The 11618-nt window shown below is 33.9% G+C and overlaps 1 pseudogene; it reads right to left on the bottom strand.

The window, feature by feature from the left end:
- Positions 1-8566, bottom strand: part of LOC135202716 (PDF receptor-like) — a 73043-nt pseudogene extending 64477 nt beyond the window's left edge.
- Positions 8567-11618: the final 3052 nt, after the last annotated feature.

Raw genomic sequence — 11618 nt, 5'->3', positions numbered from 1 at the left:
AATCACCAAGCACCCAAATGGATGACCACAGGAAGAACATCCTTAGTACAAAAAGACAAGAGTAAGGGAAATATAGCCAGTAACTACAGGCCTATCACCTGCCTACCAATAATGTGGAAGTTACTAACAGGTATCATCAGTGAAAGGCTATACAACTACCTAGAGGAGACAAACACCATCCCCCACCAACAGAAAGGCTGCAGAAGGAAGTGTAGGGGCACAAAAGACCAGCTCCTGATAGACAAAATGGTAATGAACAGTAGGAGAAGGAAAACCAACCTAAGCATGGCATGGATAGACTATAAGAAAGCCTTCGACATGATACCACACACATGGCTAATAGAATGCCTGAAAATATATGGGGCAGAGGAAAATACCATCAGCTTCCTCAAAAATACAATGCGCAACTGGAATACAATACTTACAAGCTCTGGAATAAGACTAGCAGAGGTTAATATCAGGAGAGGGATCTTCCAGGGCGACTCACTGTCCCCACTACTCTTCGTAGTAGCCATGATTCCCATGACAAAAGTACTACAGAAGATGGATGCCGGGTACCAACTCAAGAAAAGAGGCAACAGAATCAACCATCTGATGTTCATGGACGACATCAAGCTGTATGGTAAGAGCATCAAGGAAATAGATACCCTAATCCAGACTGTAAGGATTGTATCTGGGGACATCAGGATGGAGTTTGGAATAGAAAAATGCGCCTTAGTCAACATACAAAAGGGCAAAGTAACGAGAACTGAAGGGATAAAGCTACCAGATGGGAGCAACATCAAACACATAGATGAGACAGGATACAAATACCTGGGAATAATGGAAGGAGGAGATATAAAACACCAAGAGATGAAGGACACGATCAGGAAAGAATATATGCAGAGACTCAAGGCGATACTGAAGTCAAAACTCAACGCCGGAAATATGATAAAAGCCATAAACACATGGGCAGTGCCAGTAATCAGATACAGCGCAGGAATAGTGGAATGGACGAAGGCAGAACTCCGCAGCATAGATCAGAAAACCAGGAAACATATGACAATACACAAAGCACTACACCCAAGAGCAAATACGGACAGACTATACATAACACGAAAGGAAGGAGGGAGAGGACTACTAAGTATAGAGGACTGCGTCAACATCGAAAACAGAGCACTGGGGCAATATCTGAAAACCAGTGAAGACGAGTGGCTAAAGAGTGCATGGGAAGAAGGACTAATAAAAGCAGACGAAGACCCAGAAATTACAGAGACAGGAGAAAGACAGAAAGAACAGAGGACTGGCACAACAAACCAATGCACGGACAATACATGAGACAGACTAAAGAACTAGCCAGCGATGACAATTGGCAATGGCTACAGAGGGGAGAGCTAAAGAAGGAAACTGAAGGAATGATAACAGCGGCACAAGATCAGGCCCTAAGAACCAGATATGTTCAAAGTACGATAGACGGAAATAACATCTCTCCCATATGTAGGAAGTGCAATACGAAAAGTGAAACCATAAACCACATAGCAAGTGAATGCCCAGCACTTGCACAGAACCAGTACAAAAAGAGGCATGATTCAGTAGCAAAAGCCCTCCACTGGAGCCTGTGCAAGAAACATCAGCTACCTTGCAGTAATAAGTGGTACGAGCACCAACCTGAAGGAGTGATAGAAAACGATCAGGCAAAGATCCTCTGGGACTATGGTATCAGAACGGATAGGGTGATACGTGCAAACAGACCAGACGTGACGTTGATTGACAAAGTCAAGAAGAAAGTATCACTCATTGATGTCGCAATACCATGGGACACCAGAGTTGAAGAGAAAGAGAGGGAAAAATTGGATAAGTATCAAGATCTGAAAATAGAAATAAGAAGGATATGGGATATGCCAGTGGAAATCGTACCCATAATCATAGGAGCACTAGGCACGATCCCAAGATCCCTGAAAAGGAATCTAGAAAAACTAGAGGCTGAAGTAGCTCCAGGACTCATGCAGAAGAGTGTGATCCTAGAAACGGCACACATAGTAAGAAGAGTGATGGACTCCTAAGGAGGCAGGATGCAACCCGGAACCCCACACTATGAATACCACCCAGTCGAATTGGAAGACTGTGATAGAGCAAAAAAAAAAAAAAAAAAAATAATAATAATAATAATAATAATAATAATAATAATAATAATAATAATAAGTCCATATACATTATTTTTAGAGAATAAATCTCTGATAAGTAGAGAGTTATGTAAGGTCTTAAGGTCCTTTGAAGCGTCCCTTTGGCCCCTCCCTGTAACCCCTTGCATTCCTTTTACTGCGCCTCCTTTCATATTTTCCTCCCGTCCATCTTACTTTCCTTACCCCTCTCCTAACAATATTGTTTCATAGTGCAACTGCGAGGCTTCCCTCAAGTTACACCTTTATAAGCCTTTTTTACTCTCAGTTTCCCCTTTTTTCACGCTAAATGATCTCATAGGTCCCAGTGCTTGTCCTTTGGCCTGAATTTGTACTCCATTCAATGACTGCCACTTGCGAAATAAACCGGAGAAATAATACAACACAGGAAAATAAGAAGTTGAAAAATTAAATTAAAAGAATCAAGATTAGTTTAGGGTTCAGATCGAAAGACTAAAAGAATAAAGATTAGTTTAGGATTCAGATCGAAAAACTAGAAGAATTAAGATTAGTTTCGGGTTCAGATCGAAAGACTAAAAGAATAAAGACTAGTTTAGGGTTCAGATCGAAAAACTAGAAGAATTAAGATTAGTTTCGGGTTCAGATCGAAAGACTAAAAGAATAAAGATTAGTTTAGGGTTCAGATGGAAAAACTAAAAGAATTAAGATTAGTTTAGTGTTGAAGCGTCCCTTTGGCCCCAACCTGTAACCCCTTGCATTCCTTTTACTGCGCCTCCTTTCATATTTTCCTCCCGTCCATCTTACTTTCCTTACCCCTCTCCTAACAATATTGTTTCATAGTGCAACTGCGAGGCTTCCCTCAAGTTACACCTTTATAAGCCTTTTTTACTCTCAGTTTCTCCCTTTTTTCACGCTAAATGATCTCAATAGGTCCCAGTGCTTGTCCTTTGGCCTGAATTTGTACTCCATTCAATGACTGCCACTTGCGAAATAAAACCGGAGAAATAAATAATACCAACACAGGAAAATAAGAAGTTGAAAAATTAAAAATTAAAAGAAATTCAAGAAAATTGTTTAGGGTTTCAAGATCGAAGACCTTAAAAGATTAAAGATTATTTAGGGATTCAGATCGAAAAACTAGAAGAATTTAAGATTAGTTTTCGGGGTTCAGATTCGAGAACTAAAAGAATAAGACTTAGTTTAGGGATTCAGATCGAAAAAACAAAAACTTAGAAGAATTAACGATTAGTTTCGGGGTTCAGAATCGAAAGACTAAAAAGATAATTAGACTAGTTTAGGGTTCAGATCGAAAAACTAGACAGAATTAAGATTAGGTTTTCTTGTTCCAGATCGAAAGATCTAAAAAGAATAAAAGAAAATTAGTTTAGGGTTCAGATGGAAAAACTGAAAGAATTAAGATTAGTTTATTTTTGGAGTGTGAGATAAAAAAAAAAAAACTCTGAAAAAATGAGATAGTTAAGTGTTCAAGATAGAAAATCTAAAAAAAAAGAATTAAGATTTAGTTTAGGGTTCAGATTAGGTCGAAAAACTTAGTCAAGGATAAAATTCAGTTTCTTCAGGGGTTGAGATAAAAAAAAAACTGAAAGAATTAAGATATTTTAGATTTCAGATCGAAAACCTTAAAGAATTAAGATTAGTTCAGTGTTCAGATCGAAAAGCTGAAAGAAATAAGATTAGTTTAGGGTTCAGATCGAAAAACTAAAAGAATTAAGATTAGTTTAGTGTTCAGATCGAAAAACTAAAAAGAATTAAGATTAGTTTAGATTTCAGCTCAAAAAACTAAATAGAATTAAGATTACTTTAGATTTCAGATATAAAAACTAAAACAAATAAGATTATTTTCGGGTTCAAATCGAAAAACTGAAAGAATTAAGGTTAGTTTAGTGTTCAGATCGAAAAACTGAAAGAATTAAGATTAGGTAAGTGTTCAGATCTAAAAACTAAAAAGAATTAAGATTAGTTTAGTGTTCAGATCGAAAAACTAAAAGAATTAAGATTAAGAAAAATAGATTTGAACAAAAGAATTAAGATTAGATTCCAGATTCGAAAAACAAAAGATTAGATTAATTTTAGATTTCAGATAGAAAAACTCGTTGAATTTTAAAGCGAGTGGATAAAAGGACTTTGGCATTTTGTGGCATAATGCTGATATGGCTGACGATGTTGAACGTGCAATTTTTCATCTTTTATTAACTAAAACAAACACCAACATTTTTTTTCGAAGTGTCATGGAAAATCTAAAGCATTGGGACGAACAAAAATCCCATTCTTTTCGAATTATAATAAAAATGAAATCGTCCTATGAAATATTGTCACCAAGCTCGAATGATGATGAAAAATTATAAGAAAAAAATGAAATCATAAAAATATGAGAAAGAGATATTCAACATTCAAATGTCACAAAAAAACAATAAATGTGAGAATATCTAAAGGGTGGTTGAAAATGAAAATGAATAATTATTTTGTTTTCCATTTGCAAACCGACGTTTACCTATGAACTTTGAAGAATGTAAAACCATATTGCACTTACGGAAGCCATATGTTTTTCTGCAGGAATATTCATTTCTTGTTATTTTTGAATAGACGCTTTCGTGATGCGCTTAAATGTTAAATGGACATGTGTGATGTTAACATCCAGAGAACTTTAGATCGCTGCATATTATTATTATTATTATTATTATTATTATTATTATTATTATTATTATTATTATTATTATTATTATAGGATGCATAAAGACACTTTGTTTGTTCTGAATTTGCCATAATAATAATAATAATAATAATAATAATAATAATAATAATAATAATAATATTGTTTAAGTAACACCGAAAAAACCTCTATTCGAAAAACAGAGAAGAAACTCTACAAGCGTAACACTGCTGAAGTAGCCATTACTTTTAATAAAGCATATTATTATTATTATTATTATTATTATTATTATTATTATTATTATTATTATTATTATTATTAGCAAATAGTTCAACAGGACTCCTGATTCACAAACCTCAAGGTTTATTTTAAAAGCAAATAATTTGATAAACAAAAAATGCCAACTCAAAAAAAAAAAAAAAAAAAAATCTTCCAGACTTAATAGTTAGTGCTGGTTGATTCCAGGAGTGTCACTTCTATGTTCAGTGTCATTCTATGCGCATTTTTTATATGTTACATGTAGGCTATTTCCGTCAATTCTCCCTCACTTAGATGTAGTGCGTCAAAAGGTTCTGGTTCTGCTGTACGGAAATCATGTCTGGGTTGGGTTGGTCTCTTTGAAAATATGCTTTATATAATTATGAAAAAATATATTACGGGATTTTTGTTAGGTTAAAGAGATTGTATAAGCATGATACAATTTAATAAGGAATTTTCTTTTGTCAGGCTAAGATATTATTATATTTAGATATATTTGGAGATTTTTTTTTTGGTCAGGTTAAAGAGATTGTATAATCATGATACAATTTATTGAGAAATGTATTTGTGGTGCTGAAGTTATTTTGTTTGGAAAATCTATTAAGGGAAGTTTTTTTCAAGCTAGAAAAATTCTATGATTATCAAAAAAATATATTAAAGGATTTTTTGGGTCAGGTTAAAGAGATTATATAATCATGATAAAATTTATTAAGGAATTTCTTTATGTCAGGATAAGATATTATCATATTTGAAAATTCTATTAAGGAGAGTTTTTTCAAGGTAGAAGAATTACATAATTATTGAAAAACCGTATGACGGGATTATTTTTTCTGTCAGGTTAAAGAGATTGTATAATCATTCTACAATTTATTAAAAATTTTCTGTCAGGCTAAGATATTATTATATTTGAAAAATTTATTGAGGGAAATCCTTCAGGCTAAAAAATAAATAATTATTTAAAAAATCTATTAAAGGAATTTTTTTGTCAGGTTAAAAAAGGGAATATTTAGTCAGGCTAAGAAATTATATTAGGAAAATATCTATTGGCGGCAATTTTTCAGGCTAAAATTTATATAACAATGAAAAAACCTTTAAGGGTTTTTTGGGGGCAAAGAAATTATATAATTTAAACAAAAATCTTTCATAGGATTTTTTTTTAAACCAACAAATTTTAAAATTGTGAAAAAAAAACAATGAAAAAACCTTTAAGACCGTTTTTGTGCGAACAAATTATATAATTTAAACAAAATCTTTCAGAGGATTTTTTTTAGGCCAAATAAATTTTTAAATTGTAAAAAAATAACAATGAAAAAACCTTTAAGACCGTTTTTGTGCGAACAAATTATATAATTTAAACAAAATCTTTCAGAGGATTTTTTTTCAGGCCAAACAGATTTTTAAATTGTGAAAAAAAAATGTATTAAGGAATTTTAATTTTCCATTCCAGACAACAATAATGGAGCTTACGGAACTAGATACGTTCAGGAGTGCGCAAACTGAATTAAAAAGAAAAAAAAAACATGGATGATCAGCGGATCAATTAATATACGTGACTGGAGCTGGCCCCAGGCTGTTGCGATCTGGTGCAAACGGAATACCACAATAACAGGCTAGTAAACAAATAGTGTTAAAAAGGAGTAGTTATCGAATCGCAACTACTAATATATATAGAAATAAGATAGCTGGGTTTGTGAAATTTATTCGATAGTCGTGAAAGTACTTTTAGAAAGAATTTGTTGGTCTCGTTCGTCAGTCGGCCGTATAGATGCAAGCCACCGAAGTCCACTAACTGCCATGTATTAAGGCACTGCCTAGTTAGAAAAGACAGCGAAAATGAAACTTTTAATCCTATCATATATATATATATATATATATATATATATATATATATATATATATATATATATATATATATATTATATATATATATATATATATATATATATATATATATATATATATATATATATATATATTAAAACACAGAGCGCACATGCATAAATAACTGCACAAAAGGACAAAAATGATGAAAATACATTGCAAGGTCAGTAAAAGTCTCAGCGTAGATAAAACCAGAGCTCATGGAATTTTGAGATGGTTCGGTCTTGTGGGGAGACTGGAATATGATAGGTTGGCGAAGGGCCAGTGATAAATGTCATTAAATTCTGAAATTAAGGAAGGAAGGAGGTAAATAATTATAGGAGAGGAAACGACCTAAACATTCAAGCATAAAAGATAATGGTGGATGTTGAAGTGTTTTGTCCGGGGTTTGACGTACTTCTGGTGAGCCTCATATGAACAGCATATGAAAATACTAATACTAATAATAATCTGTACCTCAATAAATATATTTCACTCAAAATATATTAGGATGTAAATACGTACCTGATTTTGCTATGCGAAACATTTTTTGTAATATCTTTAAAGATTTTTTAAAATTTCACTTGAAAATGTCATATGTCCTCCATATCTTTAGGTTTCTATTCCGATTTCCAGTTTTTGTTGTGCCTTTTCCATTCCCGTCCTCCGCTTTCCAGTTATCAATTGGCCCAATTTTTACGTTTATCTCATAATTACTCTCATACAATTCTCTTCAGGTAGCAAAACCTTTTGCCCTCTATCTTCCTATGTTTTTTCTCACTGAAGCGAGTTCTAAATGTGCTTCAGGTTATCCTCACAAATACTCAATTTTTAAAATATAATGTTATTCCAAAAGTTGTGAAGTTTTCTAGACGGTTTCCTTCCTCCTCGCGTTACATCGCAATGCTTTTCCAAATTAGGGGTTTTTCTGGTGCGCCTCGTCACTGGTTCCAAATGAAGTAAATTAACATATATTTTTTTTAAATAGTAATTGTGGTCAGGTTTATAACAAAGACCACTGCAAAGATAATATTATTTTTAATGTCATAAGGTTATGATGGTGTACTCATTTGTTTTCTAGAGTTAGTCTGGCTTAAAGAATGAGTGTGTGTGTGTGTGTGTGTGTGTGTGCGTGCGTGTTTGTTACTGCCATTTGTCTATGGACAATCAAGACATACATACAATGATAAAATTGTAACCTTTAACTTCTCTGATTAAAGTGTGTGATGGCAAAAAATTATATATATATATTATATAATATATCTATATATATATATATATATATATATATATATATATACTATATATATTCAGGTTAATATTACAATGATATCTATTTGTCCGCTCATCCGGAGCTAGTTAATCCTTTTCCTCACGTTAAAGTGCTCAGTTTTCGAAGTTGTTGCCATTTGCAAACTGTCACGAAGAAAATCCAGCATCGAAGAATCATTTAAAAAATCACTTTAATTTTCCCTCAGCCGCGTCGAAGGGACTGCGTCGTGGACCGTGCGAACCACGACGACAGATGTCATTTGTATATAACGATATAAAGACTGATAATCGTCAGATAATCTGTCAACAACCTCGACCTAGTAGCGAGCGGGAGTATCGTCACGACGAGCAGCGCACAGAGACCACCTCCTTTCATCACGCTGCCTTGCAGCCGACTGACTTGACCTCCAAAGTCTTTAGTTCGGCTCTCCCCCCCCCCCCCCCCCCCCCCCCTCCCCCCCCCCCCCCCCCCCCCTTCTCCAACAACTCTCCCAGCCACCTCCCTCAGGCTTCCCTGAGCGCACAAGCATCATTGCGCCGGGATTATGCTCCTGCCTTTTCATAAAATTGGTCGCACTTGTGGCCTTTGTGGTTTCCGCTGGCGTCATTGTCACGAGAGCAAAAATGACAAGTCCTTATCGAAAATGTCTCTGTAGTGGACCGTTGGAATGACCGGCCGGTTTCGCGATTTTTGTAAAGGAATTTATGTCCCTGGATGGTCAAACCACAATATTTGAAAGACATTATTATTGTTGTTTTAAATATTTTTATGAATATATCATTATTATGGAATTATTTCATGATTATAGATTTATAAAGGAATTGGTGTCCTTGGAAGGTCAAACAACAATATTTGAAAGTTATTATTATTGTTGTTTTAAATATATTCTTTGAATATTTCATTATCGTCCAATTATTTCATTATTATGGATCCATAAAGGAATTGGTGTCCTTGGAAGGTTAGATCACATTATAGGAAAGTTATTATTATTGTTGTTTTCAAATGCCATTATGAATATTTCATTATTATAGATTAATAAAGGAATTGGTGTCCTTGGAAGGTTAGATCACAATATCGGAAAGATATTATTATTGTTGTTTTGAATATCTTTATGAATATGCCATTATTGTGGAATTATTTCTTTATTATGGATTGATAAAGGAATTGGTGTCCTTGTGTTAGGAATTATTTGTTTACCATCGCCGGCGGAAAAAAGGCAGTTGGAATAAAGCAGTTGGAAGAAGACCTTCATTTGGAATAAAAATGTTAGTTCGTCAAGACCTTATAATGGAGGGGTAATACATCCTCAACTTTCTCCGCCATCTTGCACAAGATGAGACCAGCCATATGTGTTTTTACATCAACGACACTGTCGTCACCGAATTTTAGAGGAATGGTATTCATAAGGTACGTCATTGCGAAAATTATGCTGGCTTTCTAAAAGTGATTCCCTGTCAATTTATTTATCTTGGATAAATATGCCTTGACTCGATTCCCAACATATAAGCCCTGTGGATGCTGCTTTTTTTCAGTACTCATAATTTATCACTTCTGTAACTTGGCGTTATCCCCGATGTTATCTTTTCTTTAAGTCGAAGTTTCCAGGTCGTTAGGCCTGTTGTGGTTAGCGATAGTCACATTTAGTATTCTCGACGGCAAATAATCAATCTTTTACTTCAATGGCTCACAATCTAAATTCTGAGCCTTGCTGACTATTATTAAGTTTATTGCTTGAGTTACTAGGTGATCTAAAAACATTTTTCCTTTACATTTAGAATAAAATTTCATTTATATCCTCACATGTAATTCCTTCTTTCAACAACAAGTCAACCAACAACCAGCTCACAAATTGTCAAAAGTTATATTTTATGTATAAAATTTCATTAAAGCGAGCTATTTTAACTGTCTTGTTTTATTCCTTCCATCGTACTTTTTTCAAGACCTTGGGAAGTCAAACCACAATATCTGAAAGGCATTATTATTGCTGTTTTGAATATCTTTAGGAATATTTCATTATTGTGGAATTATTTCATCATTATTGATTAATAAAGGAATTGGTATCTTTAGGAGGTCAAACCTCAATATTTGAAAGTTATTATTATTGTTGTTTTAAATACCTTTATGAATATTTCATTATCGTCCAATTATTTCATTATTATGGATTTATAAGTTCCTCGATGGACGAGTGGTTTTCGCGCTCGGCTGCCAATTCGGTGGTCCGATGTTCGATTCCCGGCTCTGCCAACACAGAATCAGAGGAATTTATTTCTGGTGATAGAAATTCATTTCTCGATATAGTGTGGTTCGGATCCCACGATAAGGTGTAGGTCCCGTTGCTAGGTGAACAATTGGTTCCTAGCCACGTAAAAATATCTAATCCTTCGGGCCAGCCCTAGGAGAGCTGTTAATTAGCTCAGTGGTCTGGTAAAACTAAGACACACTCAACTTAACTTATGGATTTATAAATGAATTGGTGTCCTTGGAAGGTTAGATCGCAATATCTGAAAGTTATTGTTGTCTTAAATACCTTCATGAATATTTCATTATTATGGAATTATTTCATGATTATGGATTTATGAAGGAATTGTTGTCCTTGGAAGGTCAACCCACAATATCTGAAAGACATTATCATTGTTGTTTTAAATATTCTTATTAAAAACTCGTATAAAGGCTATACATTTTTAAGGGAACATTGACCAGAATACGACGATAAAAAAAAAAGATCAGAAAGTGAGATAATGCGAAAACAAATGATTTTGAAAACTCGTAAAAAGGCTTTGCTTTTAATTAAAGGCAACATTGACCGGAATAAGGCGATAAAAAAATGAGAAAAAGAGAAAGCGTGAAAAACAAATAAATTTGAAAATTAGTAAAAAGGGTATAAATTTTAAAGGCAACATTCATCAGAATAAGACGATAACAAAATTAGGAGAGAAAACTTGAAAAACAAATGAATTCACTGTTGATCTCCAAAATTAATATCACAAGTCACGTAAGCTTTGGCTTGCAATGAATGCTATTTTCCAAAGCAAGAGAGTCCCTCACAACAGACTGATTCTATTTGCATAGAAGGTTTGCAGAGAGAGAAAGAATCTGCCAGCATGACAGAACCAGTTTCAGTGAAAATAAACCTGACATAAAGATTAAATCGACAAGAAATAGCTCACTTATCTAATGCCCTTTGCTTTTGCTGAGGGACTGACACCCAATTAAAAATAGTTTTCATCAAAATTCACTAACACAGAATTAGAAGCCTTTAAAGAATTACTTCTTTCCAGTGAATGATTCATTTCCAGCGAAAAACTCATTAGAAGGTTCACTATTAGGGATACATTCACTTTGACCTAAGATTCGTTTTTGATTGAAGTTTCAATTCATGACAAAACTATCTTCCTGAGGGAATGACAATCAGATAATGATTCCCTTACAATGAAAG

This window comes from Macrobrachium nipponense, chromosome 33 (assembly GCF_015104395.2).
Source record: "Macrobrachium nipponense isolate FS-2020 chromosome 33, ASM1510439v2, whole genome shotgun sequence".
Lineage (NCBI taxonomy): Eukaryota > Metazoa > Arthropoda > Malacostraca > Decapoda > Palaemonidae > Macrobrachium > Macrobrachium nipponense.
This window is presented reverse-complemented; position numbering and strand designations above follow the sequence as displayed.